We start from the raw sequence: 16,745 nt of genomic DNA, 5'->3' as shown, positions 1-16,745 counted from the left end.
ATGGGCAGTAATTAGGAGTGGGACTAGGTTATGGGCAGTAATTAGGAGTGGTGCCAGGTTATGGGCAGCAATTAGGAGTGGAACCAGGTTATGGGCAGTAATTAGGAGCGAGACCAGATTATGGGCAGTAATTTGGAGTGGAACCAGATTATGCGCAGTAATTAGGAGCGAGACCAGATTATGGGCAGTCATTAGGAGCGAGGCCAAATTATGGGCAGTAATTAGGAGTGGTGCCAGATTATGGGCTGCAATTCAGAGTGGGACCAGATTATGGACAGTAATTATGAGCGAGACCAGATTATAGGCAGTAATTAGGAGCGAGACCAGATTATGGCCAGCGATTATGTGGGAGACCAGATTATAGGCATTAATTAGGAGTGGAACCTGATTATGGGCAGCAATTAGGAAGGGAGCCTGATTATGGGCAGTAATTAGGAGTGGAACAAGATTAAGGGCAGTAATTAGGAGTGGATCCAGATTATGGGCAGCAATTAAGAGTGGAGCCAGATTATGGGCAGTAATTAGGAGTGGAACCAGATTATGGGCTGTAATTAGGAGTGGGACCAGATTATATGCAGCAATTAGGATTGGAACCAGATTATGGGCAGTAATTAGGGGTGGAACCAGATTATGGGCAGTAATGAGGACTGGGACCAGATTACGGGCAGTAATTAGGAGTGGGACCAGATTATGGGCAGTAATTAGGAGTGGGACCAGATTATGGGCAGTAATTAGGAGTGGGACCAGATTATGGGCAGTAATTAGTAGTGGAACCAGATTATGGGCAGTAATTAGGAGTGGGACCAGATTATGGGCAGTAATTAGTAGTGGAAGCAGATTATGGGCAGTAATTAGGATTGGGACCAGATTATTGGCAGCAATTAGGAGTGGAACCAGATTATGGACAGTTATTAGGAGTGGGAGCAGATTATGTGCAGTAACTAGGAGCAGGACCACATTATGGGCAGTAATTAGGAGTGGGATCAGATTATGGGCACTAATTAGGGGTGGAGCCATATTATGGGTAGTAATTAGGAGTGGATCCAGATTATGGGCAGTAATTAGAAATGGAACCAGATTATGGGCAGTAATTAGGATTGGATCAGATTATGGGCAGTAATTAGGAGTGGAACCAGATTATGGGCAGTAATTAGGAGCGAGACCAGATTATGGGCAGTAATTAGGCGCGAGACCAGATTATGGGCAGTAATTAGGAGCGAGACCAGATTATGGGCAGTAATTAGGAGTGGGACCAGATTATGGGCAGTAATTAGGAGCGAGCCCAGATTATGGTCAGTAATTAGGAGTGGAACCAGATTATGGGCAGTAATTAGGAGCGAGACCAGTTTATGGGCAGTAATTAGGAGTGGATCCAGATTATGGGCAGTAATTAGGAGCGAGACCAGATTATGGGCAGTAATTAGGAGTGGGACCAGATTATGGGCAGTAATTAGGAGCGGGACCAGATTATGGGCAGTAATTTGGAGCAAGACCAGATTATGGGCCGCAATTAGGAGTGGAATCAGATTATGGGCAATAATTAGGAGTGGGACCAGATTATGGGCAGCAATTAGGAGTGGAATCAGATAATGGGCAGTAATTAGGAGCGAGACCAGATTATGGGCAGCAATTAGGAGTGGAGCCAGATTATGGGCAGTAATTAGGAGTGGAACCAGATTATGGGCAGTAATTAGGAGTGGGACCAGATTATGGGCAGCAATTAGGAGTGGAACCAGATTATGGGCAGTAATTAGGGGTGGAACCAGATTATGGGCAGTAATTAGGAGTGGGATCAGATTATGGGCAGTAATTAGGAGTGGGGTCAGATTATGGGCAGTAATTAGGAGTGGAACCAGATTATGGGCAGTAATTAGGAGTGGGACCAGATTATGGGCAGCAATTAGGAGTTGAACCAGATAATGGGCAGTAATTAGGAGCGAGACCAGATTATGAGCAGCAATTAGGAGTGGAGCCAGATTATGGGCAGTAATTAGGAGTGGAACCAGATTATGGGCAGTAATTAGGAGTGGGACCAGATTATGTGCAGCAATTAGGAGTGGAACCAGATTATGGGCAGTAATTAGAGGTGGAACCAGATTATGGGCAGTAATTAGGATTGGGACCAGATTATGGGCAGTAATTAGGAGCGGAGCCAGATTATGGGCAGTAATTAGGAGTGGGAGCAGATTATGGGCAGCAGTTAGGAGTGGAACCAGATTATGGACAGTAATTAGGAGCGAGACCAGATTATGGGCAGTAATTAGGAGTGGTGCCAGATTATGGGCAGCAATTAGGAGTGGAACCAGATTATGGGCAGTAATTAGGAGCGAGACCAGCTTATGGGCAGTAATTAGGAGTGGAACCAGATTATGGGCAGTAATTAGGAGCGAGACCAAATTATGGGCAGTAATTAGGAGCGAGACCAGATTATGGGCAGTAATTAGGAGCGAGACCAGATTATGGGCAGTAATTAGGAGTGGGACCAGATTATGGGTAGTAATTAGGAGTGGGACCAGATTATGGGCAGTAATTAGGAGCGAGACCAGATTATGGGCAGTAATTAGGAGCGACACCAGATTATGGGCAGTAGTTAGGAACGAGACCAGATTATGGGCAGTAATTAGGAGCGAGACCAGCTTATGGGCAGTAATTAGGAGTGGGACCAGATTATGGACAGTAATTAGGAGCGAGACCAGATTATAGGCAATAATGAGGAGCAAGACCAGATTATGGGCAGCAGTTAGGCAGGAGACCAGATTATGGGCAGTAATTAGGAGTGGAACCTGATTATGGGCAGTAATTAGGAGTGGAACAAAATTAAGGGTAGTTATTAGGAGTGGAGCCAGATTATGGGCAGTAATTCGGAGTGGAGCCAGATTATGGGCAGTAATTAGGAGTGGAGCCAGATTATGGGCAGTAATTAGGAGTGGATCCAGATTAAGGGCAGTAATTAGGAGTGGAACAAGATTATGGGCAGTAATTAGGAGTGGGACCAGATTTTGGGCAGTAATTAGGAGTGGGATCCGATTATGGGCAGTAATTAGGAGTGGGATCAGATTATGGGCAGTAATTAGGAGTGGAACCAGATTATGGGCAGTAATTAGGAGTGGGACCAGATTATGGGCAGCAATTAGGAGTGGAACCAGATAATGGGCAGTAATTAGGAGCGAGACCAGATTATCGGCAGCAATTAGTAGTGGAGCCAGATTATGGGCAGTAATTAGGAGTGGAACCAGATTATGGGCAGTAATTAGGAGTGGGATCAGATTATGGGGAGCAATTAGGAGTGGAACCAGATTATGGGCAGTAATTAGGGGTGGAACCAGATTATGGGCAGTAATGAGGAGTGGGACCTGATTACGGGCAGTAATTAGGAGTGGAACCAGATTATGGGCAGTAATTAGGAGCGAGACCAGATTATGGGCAGTAATTAGGAGCGAGACTAGATTATGGGCAGTAATTAGGAGTGAGGCCAGATTATGGGCAGTAATTAGGAGTGGTGCCAGATTATGGGCTGCAATTCGGAGTGGGACCAGATTATGGACAGTAATTATGAGCGAGACCAGATTATAGGCAGTAATTAGGAGTGGAACCTGATTATGGGCAGCAATTAGGAAGGGAACCTGATTATGGGCTGTAATTAGGAGTGGAACAAGATTAAGGGCAGTAATTAGGAGTGGATCCAGATTAGGGGCATTAATTAGGAGTGGAACCAGATTATGGGCTGTAATTAGGAGTGGAACCAGATTATGGGCTGTAATTAGGAGTGGGACCAGATTATGGGCAGCAATTAGGAGTGGAACCAGATTATGGTCAGTAATTAGGGGTGGAACCAGATTATGGGCAGTAATGAGGAGTGGGACCAGATTACGGGCAGTAATTAGTAGTGGAACCAGATTATGGGCAGTAATTAGGAGTGGGACCATATTATGGGCAGTAATTAGGAGCGGAGCCAGATTATGGGCAGTAATTAGGATTGGGACCAGCTTATGGGCAGCAATTAGGAGTGGAACCAGATTATGGACAGCTATTAGGAGTGGGAGCAGATTATGGGCAGTAACTAGGAGCAGGACCACATTATGGGCAGTAATTCAGAGTGGGATCAGATTATGGGCACTAATTAGGAGTGGAGCCATATTATGGGTAGTAATTAGGAGTGGATCCAGATTATGGGCAGTAATTAGAAATGGAACCAGATTATGGGCAGTAATTAGGAATGGGATCAGATTATGGGCAGTAACTAGGAGCGAGACCAGATTATGGGCAGTATTTAGGAGTGGTGCCAGATTATGGGCAGCAATTAGGAGTGGAACCAGATTATGGGCAGTAATTAGGAGCGAGAACAGATTATGGGCAGTAATTAGGAGTGAGACCAGATTATGGGCAGTAATTAGGAGCGAGACCAGATTATGGGCAGTAATTAGGAGCGAGACCAGGTTATGGGCAGTAAGTAGGAGCGAGACCAGATTATGGGCAGTAATTAGGAGCGGGACCAGATTATGGGCAGTAATTAGGAGCGAGACCAGATTATGGTCAGTAATTAGGAGTGGAACCAGATTATGGGCAGTAATTAGGAGCGAGACCAGTTTATGGGCAGTAATTAGGAGTGGAACCAGATTATGGGCAGTAATTAGGAGCGAGACCAGCTTATGGGCAGTAATTAGGAGTGGAACCAGATTATGGGCAGTAATTAGGAGTGGAACCAGATTATGGGCAGTAATTAGGAGCGAGACCAGCTTATGGGCAGTAATTAGGAGTGGAACCAGATTATGGGCAGTAATTAGGAGCGAGACCAGATTATGGGCAGTAATGAGGAGCGAGACCAGATTATGGGCAGTAATTAGGAGCGAGACTTGTACAAGTCGGACGGGTTGCACCTGAACCAGAGCGGGACAAATATCCTTGCGGGGAGGTTTGCTAGCACTGTTGGGGGGGGTTTAAACTAACTTGGCAGGGGGATGGGATACAGAGGGGAGCTGAAATAGGGGGGGATGTGCTGCCAATTATAGAGAAAAAAACAAGTCAGCTTGGTAGACAGGGCAAATATATAAGGGCAAGGCTGGATGGCATCTATTTTAATGCAAGGAGTCTTGCAAATAAGGTGGATGAACTGAAGGTGTTGATAAACACATGGGAGTATGATATTGTTGCTATCACGGAGACATGGTTGAGGGAAGGGCAAGACTGGCAGCTCAATATTCCGGGGTACAGAATCTTCAGGCGAGACAGAGGGGGAGGTGTAAGAGGAGGGGGTGTCGCAATATTAATTAAGGAGTCAATTACTGCAGTAAGGAGGGATGATATATTAGCAGGGTCCTCTAATGAGGCCATATGGGTGGAGCTTAAAAACAAAAAGGGGGCAAGCACTTTGCTGGGAGTGTACTATAGGCCTCCAAACAGTCAGGGGGAGATAGAGGAACAGATATGTAGGCAAATCTCAGAGAAATGTGCAAATAATAGGGTAATAATCATGGGGGATTTCAACTTCCCCAATATTAACTGGGATAGTCAGAGTGTGAAAGGCTCAGAGGGTGTAGAATTCTTAAAGTGCATCCAGGAGAGCTTTTTGAGCCAGCATGTAGAAAGTCCTACAAGAGAGGGGGCGGTACTGGATCTAATTCTAGGGAATGTGGCCGGCCAAGTGGAAAAAGTGCTAGTAGGTGAGCACTTTGGTGATAGTGACCATAATATGGTAAGATTTAAGGTGGCCATGGAAAAGGACAGGGATGGGCCGGAAATAAAGGTTCTAAATTGGGGGAAGGCCGATTTTAATAGGATAAGGCAGGATCTGGCCAAAATGGACTGGGATCAGCTACTTGTAGGAAAATCCGCATCGGAGCAATGGGAGGCTTTCAGAAGGGAGATTGAGATCATACAATGGCAACATGTTCCCGTAAAGGTCAAGGGTGGTTCCAAAAACCACAGGGAACCTTGGATGTCAGGGGATATACGAGAATGGATTAGGAAAAAAAGGAGGGCTTTTGGTAGATACAAAAGGCTAAAGACGGAGGAAGCCCTAGAGGAGTACAAAAAGTGCAGGGGGATACTTAAAAAAGAAATTAGGAGATCAAGGAGGGGCCATGAAATAACACTGGCGAGCAAAATAAAGGAAAATCCTAAGGTGTTTTATAAGTATATTAAGGGTAAGAGGATAACTAGGGAAAAAATAGGGCCCATTAGGGACAAAAGTGGCAATCTGTGTGTGGAGCCGGAAGATGTAGGAGGGGTTCTAAATGAATTTTTTGCATCTGTTTTCACTATGGAGAAGGACGATGTAGACATAGAAATAGGGCGGGGGGACTGTGATATGCTCGAACATATTAACATCGAGAGGGAGGAGGTATTGGCGGTTTTAGCTGGCCTAAAAATGGATAAATCCCCAGGCCCGGATGAAATGTATCCCAGGCTGCTGTGTGAGGCAAAGGAGGAGATTGCGGGGGCTCTAACACATATATTCAGGACCTCTCTGGCCACAGGGGATGTGCCAGAGGACTGGAGAACCGCTAATGTAGTACCATTATTCAAGAAGGGTCGTAGGGAAAAACCGGGGAACTACAGGCCAGTGAGCCTAACATCAGTGGTAGGAAAATTATTGGAAAAAATCCTGAGGGACAAAATTTGTCTCCACTTGGAGAGGCAAGGATTAATCAGGGATAGTCAACATGGCTTTGTCAAGGGAAGATCATGTCTGACTAATTTGATTGAATGTTTTGAGGGGGTGACTAGGTGTGTGGATGAGGGTAACGCAGTGGATGTGGTATACATGGATTTCAGTAAGGCCTTCGATAAAGTCCCGCACAGGAGACTGGTCAAGAAGGTAAGAGCCCATGGAATCCAGGGTGCCTTGGCACATTGGATACAAAACTGGCTTAGTGGCAGAAGGCAGAGGGTGATGGTCGAAGGTTGTTTTTGTGACTGGAAGCCTGTGGCCAGTGGGGTACCACAGGGATCGGTGCTGGGTCCCTTGCTGTTTGTGGTCTACATTAATGACTTGGATATGAATGTAAAGGGTATGATCAGTAAGTTCGCGGATGATACAAAAATTGGTAGGGTGGTAAATAGCGAGGAGGGTAGCCTCAGTCTGCAGGACGATATAGATGGGTTGGTCAGATGGGCGGAACAGTGGCAAATGGAATTTAACCCGGAAAAGTGCGAGGTGATGCACTTTGGGGGGACTAACAAGGCAAAGGAATACACAATGAATGGAAAGACCCTAGGCAAGACGGAGGGTCAGAGGGATCTGGGTGTGCAAGTACACAGATCCCTGAAGGCGGCGGAACAGGTGGATAAGGTGGTAAAAAAGGCATATGGGATACTTGCCTTCATTAGCCGAGGCATTGAATATAAGAGCAAGGAGGTTATGATGGAGCTGTATAAAACACTGGTTAGGCCACAGCTGGAATACTGTGTGCAGTTCTGGTCGCCACACTACAGGAAGGATGTGATCGCATTAGTGAGGGTGCAGAGGAGGTTCACCAGGATGTTACCAGGGCTGGAGCGCTTCAGCTATGAAGAGAGACTGGGCAGATTGGGTTTGTTTTCCTTGGAGCAGAGGAGGCTGAGGGGGGACATGATTGAGGTGTACAAAATTATGAGGGGCATAGATAGGATGGATGCTGAGGAGCTTTTTCCCTTAGTAGAGGGGTCAATAACTAGGGGGCATAGATTCAAGGTAAAGGGCGGGAGGTTTAGAGGGGATTTGAGAAAGAACTTTTTCACCCAGAGGGTGGTTGGAGTCTGGAACTCACTGCCTGAAAGGGTTGTGGAGGCAGAAACCCTCACAACATTTAAGAAGCATTTGGATGTGCACTTGAAATGCCATAGCATACAAGGCTACGGGCCAAATGCTGGAATATGGGATTAGATTAGACAGGGCTTGATGGCCGGCGCGGACACGATGGGCCGAAGGGCCTCTATCCGTGCTGTATTACTCTATGACTCTATGAGACGAGATTATGGGCAGTAATTAGGAGCGAGACCAGACTATGGGCAGTAATTACGAGCGAGACCAGATTGTGGACAGTAATTAGGAGCGAGACCAGATTATGGACAGTAATTTGGAGCGAGACCAGATTATGGGCAGTAATTAGGAGCGAGACCAGATTATGGGCAGTAATTAGGAGCGAGACCAGATTATGGGTAGTAATTAGCAGTGAAACATAAGAACATAAGAACATAAGAAATAGGAGCAGGAGTAGGCCAATCGGCCCCTCGAGCCTGCTCCACCATTCAATAAGATCATGGCTGATCTGATCCTAACCTCAAATCTTCTATCACTCTGCATCCACCCGAACCCATGTGATCTCCCGGGAGAGGCGAAAAACCAGATAAAGACCCAATGGCCAATTTGGGAGAAAAAAATCTGGGAAATTCCTCTCCGACCCATCTAGGCGATCGAAATTCTTCCAGGAGATCACTCTGTCCCTATATTTTCTACAGTACTTACCTTCTGTAAAGGCGATCTCCACCCCAGCCAGGAACAGGAATAAAACCATCTCCTGAAATCTAACAGAATTAGAACACAGTAGGAGCAGAACAAGGCTACACGGCCCCTGGGCCCACTCCACTACCCACAGGGCCATGACCATTCCGAACCCAGACTCATGTCCAATTTCCTGCCCGCTCCCCGTAACCCTTTATTCCCTTTACTTCTAGGAAACTATCTATTTCTGTTTTAAATTTATTTAATGATGTAGCTTCCACAGCTTTCTGGGGCAGCAAATTCCACAAACCTACCACCCTCTGAGTGAAGAAGTTTCTCCTCATCTCAGTTTTGAATGAGCAGCCCCTTATTTTAAGATTATGCCCCCTAGTTCTAGTTTCACCCATCATTGGGAACATCCTCACCGCATCCACCCGATCAATCCCCTTCACAATCTTATATGTTTCAATAAGATCGCCTCTCATTCTTCTGAACTCCAATGAGTAGAGTCCCAATCTACTCAACCTCTCCTCATATGACCACCCCCTCATCCCCGGGATTAACCGAGTGAACCTTCTTTGTACTGACTCGAGAGCAAGTATGTCTTTTCTTAAGTATGGACACCAAAACTGTATGCAGTATTCCAGGTGCGGCCTCACCAATACCTTGTACAACTGCAGCAATACCTCCCTGTTTTTATATTCCAACCCCCTAGCAATAAAAGCCAACATTCCATTGGCCTTCTTAATCACTTGCTGCACCTGCATACTAACTTTTTGAGTTTCGTGCACCAGGACCCCCAGATCCCTTTGTACTACAGTACTTTCCAGTTTCTTGCCATTAAGATAATAACTTGCTCTATGATTTTTCCTGCCAAAGTGCATAACCTCACACTTTCCAGTATTGTATTCCATCTGCCAAATCTCTGCCCACTTACTTAGCCTGTCTATGTCCCTTTGCAGGTTTTTTATGTCCTCCTCACTCACTACTTTCCCTCCCATCTTTGTATCATCTGCAAACTTTGATATGTTACACTCGGTCCCCTCCTCCAAATCGTTAATATAGATTGTAAAGAGTTGGGGACCCAGCACTGACCCCTGCGGAACACCACTAGTTACTGGTTGCCAATCTGAGAACGAACCATTTATCCCAACTCTCTGCTTTCTGTTAGAGAGCCAATCCTCCACCCACGCCAGAATATTACCCCCAATCCCGTGATTTTTTATCTTGAGCAATAATCTTTTGTGTGGCACCTTGTCAAATGCCTTTTGGAAGTCTAAATACACTACGTCCACTGGTTCCCCTTTATCCACCCTGTATGTTACTTCCTCAAAAAACTCAAGCAAATTTGTTAAACATGACTTCCCCTTCATGAAACCATGCTGAGTTTGCCCTATTAAATTATGTTTATCCAAATGTCCCGTTACTGTCTCCTTAATAATGGACTCTAACATTTTACCAACCACAGATGTTAGGCTAACAGGTCTATAGTTTCCAGCCTTCTGCCTACTACCCTTTTTAAATAAGGGTGTTACATTAGCAGTTTTCCAATCTGCCGGGACCTTTGCTGAGTCCAGTGAGTTTTGGAAAATTATTACCAATGCATCCACAATCCCTACCGCTACTTCCCTCAAGACCCTGGGATGCAAGCCATCAGGTCCAGGGGATTTATCCGCCTTGAGTCCCATTATTTTACCAAGTACCACTTCCTTAGTGATTTTAATCGTATTTAGTTCCTCCCCCCCTAGAGCCCCCTGTTTGTCCAGTGTTGGGATATTCTTAGTGTCCTCTACTGTAAAGACTGATACAAAATAATTGTTCAGTGTTTTTGCCATCTCCATGTTTCCCACCATTAATTTCCCGGTCTCATCCTCTAAGGGACCAACATTTACTTTAGCCACCCTTTTTCTTTTTATATAACTATAGAAACTTTTACTGTCAGTTTTTATATTTTTTGCTAATTTACTTTCATAATCTATCTTCCCTTTCTTAATCAATCTTTTTGTTATTTTTTGCTGTCTTTTAAAGACTTCCCAATCTTCCATCCTCCCACTAGATTTGGCTAGAAGGACCAGCTTACAAGCAGTAATCTAGAGTGAACAGAGCCTAACAACAAGAAGCTATTTTATACAATACTCATTGAGATGACAATCTTTCCAGCCCACTTCATGCACTGGAGATTAATATAGAAGCACACTGATTTATTGTGAACTTCAGACCAGAGATCTTTGTGAATTTAGGTGATGTTCAGTGCACAGAAAGGCAATTTTACATCTGTTTAGATATGTGGTTTTGTTTCATTTGAAAAATTACATTTTCTGTTGCTGTTTATGATTCTGTAAGAGTAAAGGTCTGTGAGCTTTAACATTTACAATGGTACTTATAGCTGTTGTTATTCAATCGCTAGCACTGAGCTAATGTGAATACTACAAATAATTCTTCTCTACAGCAAAGGAAGAAGCCACATTAGAAATTGTTGGGATTATTATTCTAAAGATGGCAGTATCCTGTATAGTTCAGAGTCACACAAGGCCACAATGATTTTCAGTGAGACCATCAGGTGAAACAGGTCAACTCCCAGAAGGTCTTTCTTACGGTCATCTCACAAAAACCGTTCAGATATTTGTCCTCAGACAATATCTACAGTAAAGCATGAATTTTACAGCTTTAACCCCATATTTATAGAAATGTAGAACGTACAAGCATACACTAGTGCGAACTGTACAGATTAAAAAGTCTGATATTTTGTGTATTGTAATAACATTGTGATTTGTAGACAAAATGACAACTAGTTTTTAAATATCTGATGGCATAGACCCTTGTATTTCAGCACGCGTGTTTCTACTGAATTTAAATAGATTGGTAAATGGTAACACTGGAATCTCGCCTTCAGTCGGATCTGCTGACGGATATGACGGTGGTGTGTACAATTCATTCAGATGCTGCCGATTTGTGATTTTCATTCTAGTCAGTGATCCCAGGAGTGTTCAGTCCACATTAATGGAAGTGAAAGTAGCGGAAGAGCACGCAACATGAAACATGCGAAGGTAATGTACTCTTTAAAAATAAGTGACGCTATTTATCACCTAAACCGAATAAAGCTGCGTGCGCGGAGTAATCTAATCCCTTTTAAACACGTTATTTTGAGTGACGTTTGATGACAAAGTGCCAGAAAACTATTCATTGTAGATATTATTGCAGTTCGTTTCGACTAAAAATACACAAAGTCATGGCCTCGCAAGAAGATTCCATCGAATTAACACAAAGGCAACTGAGAATTAGACAATCACCAAGACAGAAGGCACAGAACAACTCGAGCCGCCAGATTCCGCAGTAAGAGACGATTTTCACTCACCAATAATCTCAATAGAACATGAATCCTTTTCAGGAAACCTGTGCCAAATGGTTAATGAATGTTACAAAGAGTTAATCATAATTCCAGTGCTTTCTTCCGCTCTTGCGCCCTGGAATCGAATCGAGGAAAATCGGTCTAACAAAAAACCAACATTCACAAAAAAGCGGAGCCGCAATGTACACAAAATATCCAACCCGCGACCCCAAAAACAACGCGAACAGAATCCAACAACGAATCGGTGACGATCAAAGCCACGGAAATAAAGATTATGATTTAGACAAAGATGAGCAGCTGTAACCTCGGGTTAACATTCTGTCCAAACCGTTCCCAGAGTCGAATTAGGATTCAAGCGGCACAAGCATCAAAACTCAAGAAAACACTGCCCCTAACGCCAAGTCAAGGAAACACACTGAAGAGCAGCCGCTGTCTGTCCTTCCAAATAGCCCGAAATGCACATTGAACCGCAATAGACCCAATCGGGAATACATGACACATCACCAACCTGAAAAGCCCATTTTCACATCTACAGCCATCACACACAGCCATAGCACACGGCAGCGTTAAGGCTGCAATAAAGACCAAGGGTGAATCCTGCACAATATAGTAGGGAGGGGGAGCAGGGGAGGAAGAGGCAGTGGAAGAGGAGGAAGGAGCGGGGAAGTGCAGGAAGAGGGGGTGTACAGGGTCTAAGGGGGTGCGAGAGCATGTATGGGGATGCACGGGCTCCAAAGAGGGTGTGCGAGGGTCTAAGGAGAGTGTAGAAAGATATACAATGTGAAAGGATTGAGTACAAGGGAGTGCAGGGTCTAAGGATGGATGTGTAAGGGTGAACGGGGTTTAAGGATGGATGTGCGAGGGTGTTCGGGGTTTAAGGATGGATGTGCGAGGGTGTTCGGGGTTTAAGGATGGATGTGCGAAGGTGTTCGGTGTTTAAGGATGGATGTGCGAGGGTGTATGGAGTCGAAGAATGGATGTGAGAGGGTGAACGGGGTCTAAGGATGGATGTGCGAGGGTGTTCGGGGTTTAAGGATGGATGTGCGAGGGTGTTCGGGGTTTAAGGATGGATGTGCGAGGGTGTACGGGGTTTAAGGATGGATGTGCGAGGGTGTATGGAGTCGAAGAATGGATGTGCGAGGGTGTTCGGGATGTGCGAGATTGTACTTAAAAAAAAAATAATTTATGGGATCAGGGCCTCGCTGGCAAGGCCAGCATTTATTGCCCATCCCTAATTACCCCTTGAGAAGGTGGTGGTGAGCCGTCTTCTTGAACCGCTGCAGTCCGTGTGGTGAAGGTACTCCCACAGCACTGTTAGGGAGGGAGTTCCAGGATTTTGACCCAGCGACGATGAAGGATCATGATATACTTCTAAGTCAGGATGGTGTGTGACTTGGAGGGGAATTTGGAGGTGGTGGTGTTCCCATGCGCCTGCTGCCCTTGTCCTTCTAGGTGGAAGAGGTCACGGGTTTGGGAGGTGCTGCTGAAGAAGCCTTCATGAGTTGCTGCAGTGCATCACTGCAGCCACGGTACACCGGTGGTGGAGGGAGTGAATGTGTAAGGTGCTGGATGGGGTGCCAATCAAGCGGCTGCTTTGTCCTGGATGGTGTTGAGCTTCTTGAGTGTTGTTGGAGCTGCACTCATCCAAGCCAGTGGAAAGGCTTTGTGGAGTCAGGAGGTGAGACACTCGCTGCAGAATACCTAGCCTCTTACCTGCTCTTGTTGCCACAGTATTTATGTGGCTGGTCCAGTTAAGTTTCTGGTCAATGGTGACTCCCAGGATGTTGATGGTGGGGGATTCGGCAATGGTAATGCTGTTGAATGTCAAGGGGCGGTGGTATGACACTCGCTTGTTGGAGATAGTCATTGCCTGGCACTTCTGTGGCGCGAATGTTATCTGCCACTTATCAGCCCAAGTCTGAATGTCCAGGTCTTGTTGCATGTGGGCACGGACTGCTTCATTATCTGAGGAGTTGTGAATGGTGCTGAACATTGTGCAGTCATCAGCGAATATCCCCATTTCTGACCTTATGTTGGAGGGAAGGTCATTGATGAAGCAGTTGAAGATATTTGGGCCTAGGACACTGCCCTGAGGAACTCCTGCAGCGATGTCCTGAGGCTGTGATGATTGACCTTCAACCACCACAGCCATCTTCCTTTGTGCTAGGTATGACTCCAGCCAGTGGAGAGTTGTCCACCCAATTCCCATTGACTTCAGTTTTACTAGGGCTCCTTGATGCCACACTCGGTCAAATGCTGCCTTGATGTCAAGGGCAGTCATTCTCGCCTCACCTCTGGAATTCAGTTCCTTTGTTCATGTTTGGACCAAGGCTGTAATGAGGTCGGGAGCTGAGTGGCCTTGGCGGAACTCAAATTGGGCATCAGTGAGCAGGTTATTAGCGAGTAAGTGCCACTTGATTGCACTGTTGATGACACCTTCCATCACTTTGCTGATGATTGAGAGTAGACTGATGGGGTGGTAATTGGCCGGATTGGATTTGTCCTGCCTTTTGTGGACCGGACATACCTGGGCTGTTTTCCACATTGTGGGATAGATACCAGTGTTGTAGTTGTACTGGAACAGCTTGGCTAGCGGCGCAGCTAGTTCTGGAGCACAAGTCTTCAGCACGGTAGCCGGGATGTTGTCGGGGCCCATAGCCTTTGCTATATCCAGTGCGCTCAGCCATTTTTTGATGTCACGTGGAGTGAATTGAATTGGCTGAAGACTGGCTTCTGTGATGGTGGGGACCTCGGGAGTAGGCTGATATGGATCATCCACTCGGCATTTCTGGCTGATGATGGTTGCAAATGCTTCAGCCTTGTCTTTTGCACTCATGTGCTAGGCTCCACCACAATCATAGACAGGGTCTAAGGATGGATGTGTGAGGGTGTACGGGGTCTAAGGATGGCTGTGCGAGGGTGTACGGGGTCTAAGGATGGATGTGTGAGGGTGTACGGGGTCTAAGGATGGATGTGCGAGGGAATACGGGGTCTATACAGAGTGCACAAGTGTGTACGGTGTCCAAGGAGCATGCACGATGGTTAATGGGTTGTAAGGAAAGTGCGCAGGATCTAAAGAAGGTGACCGAGGATCTAAGCGAGTGTGTGTGCAGTCTAACTGAGGTTGCTGTAAAAACCAGGAGTCTCTGTGATCAGCACAGAACAGTTGGTACAGTGCATGATGGACTTGTCTTTTGCTCAGATTCAGCTAAAGCGCGGAGACAACTGAACTGTGTTAATTGTATCAACCAACTGCAAGCTTGAAAGGAGAAAAAAAGGACATTGCAGTGGAGTAACTAACCACCGAGTGCTGAGAACTAGTGACCAGCAAGAAGAAGAAAAAGGGGACAAAGACGTACCATGATAGTCATAGAATCATAGAATCATAGAAAGTTACAGCATGAAAGGAGGCCATTTCGGCCCATCGTGTCTGCGCCGGCCAACAAAGAGCTATCCAGCCTAATCCCACTTCCCAGCTCTTGGTCCGTAGCCCTGCAGGTTAGAGCATCACAAGTGCACATACAAGTACTTTTTAAATATAGTTAGGGTTCCTGCCTCTGCCACCCTTTCAGGCAGTGAGTTCCAGACCCCCACAACCCTCTGGGTGAAGACATTCCCCTCAAATCCCCTCTAAACCTTCCACCAATTACTTTAAATCTGTGCTCCCCTGGTTTTTGACCCCTCTGCTAAGGGAAATAGGTCCTTACTATCCACTTTATCTAGGCCCCTCATAATTTTATACACCTCAATAAGGTCTCCCCTCAGCCTCCTCTGCTCCAAGGAAAACAGACCCAGCCTATCCAGTCTTTCCTCATAGCTAAGATTCTCTACACCCGGCAACATCCTTGTAAATCTCCTCTGTACCCTCTCTAGTGCAATCACATCTTTCCTGTAATGTGGTGACCAGAACTGCACGCAGTACTCTAGCTGAGGCCTAACTAATGTTTTATACAGTTGAAGCATAACCCCCCGGCTCTTGTATTCTATGCCACAGCTAATAAAGGCAAGCATTTCATATGCCCGCTCTCCAAGGTCCCTTTGTTCCTCTACATTATTCAGTGTCCTACCATTTAATGGCCCAGTAATTCCTGTCACAACGCGTGAGTACGGACGGGGTACTCACACGTGTGCCCGGAGGAATTGCCGGTTTTCAGCATGCACAGCGCATGCGCTGAAAACCAGCATTTCCTGTCCTCAGACCCAAGGGGTTAAGAGGCAGAACGCTTACGACTTGTGATGCAGCGCGTGCGCGCTGAAATTCCTTTTTTTTTTCAGAGTTGCCCGAGTGTAAAGGCCTCCAGTTTTTACGCATGGAAAAACCAGACATAAGTATTTAGTTTTACAGGTAAGTGGTCTTTTAGTACAATTTAGAATTTTTTTTCCCTCAGGTTTATTATTTTTAAAGAATTTACAGTAAGGTAAGTTTAGTTTTAGACCCTATTTTTAAAAAATTTATTTTTTTCAAAAATTTGATTAATTGTTTAAAATATTTTTTTAAACTCATTTATAGTTAATATAATCAGTGGGATGTTTTAAAAAAATTTATTTAAAATTTAAGTAGTGTTTTGGCAGCCCATACTTTTCATGAGTTTGACAGTTCTTACTCTCAAACTCATGAATGAAGTTTGCCCTCCCCTGATTGGCTGCACAGTGCTCACCTGATCCCAGCCGGCACATCGCACTAACTACGCCGCTGGATCAGGTAAGCACATCGCGCTGACATCTGAACCGGGCCAGTGACAGGAAATGCAAGCAGGCCCGGGCTTCAGATGTCGGCGCGCCGGGTGAGTGAACATCGGGGGCTTGCACGCGCGGCAAGCTCCCGATCCTCATTTCAGGGCCAATGTGTATTCCCTTTCCTTGTTAGCCCTCCCCAAATGCAATACCTCACACTTCTCCGGATTGAATTCCATTTGCCACTGTTCTGCCCACCTGACTAATTTATTGATATCTTCCTGCAGTCTACAGCTTCCT

The 16,745-nt window shown here is 45.6% G+C and overlaps 1 protein-coding gene across 1 annotated transcript in view; it reads right to left on the bottom strand.

The window, feature by feature from the left end:
* The window catches only part of LOC147100180 (glutamate receptor ionotropic, kainate 4-like), a 336,084-nt gene extending 323,966 nt beyond the window's left edge, over positions 1–12,118 (bottom strand). The window contains exon 1 of the mRNA XM_085967594.1: positions 11,778–12,118. The gene's annotated coding sequence lies outside the window, so the exon portion shown is untranslated. The remainder of the gene's footprint in view (positions 1–11,777) is intronic.
* Between the last annotated feature and the right edge of the window lie 4,627 nt (positions 12,119–16,745).

The sequence above is a fragment of the Somniosus microcephalus genome, chromosome 26, assembly GCF_052327205.1.
Source record: "Somniosus microcephalus isolate GS21.2 chromosome 26, FLI_Smic_1.0, whole genome shotgun sequence".
Classification (NCBI taxonomy): Eukaryota; Metazoa; Chordata; class Chondrichthyes; order Squaliformes; family Somniosidae; genus Somniosus; species Somniosus microcephalus.
The sequence above is the reverse complement of the archived record's forward strand: the minus strand, read 5'-3'. Positions and strand labels throughout refer to the sequence as shown.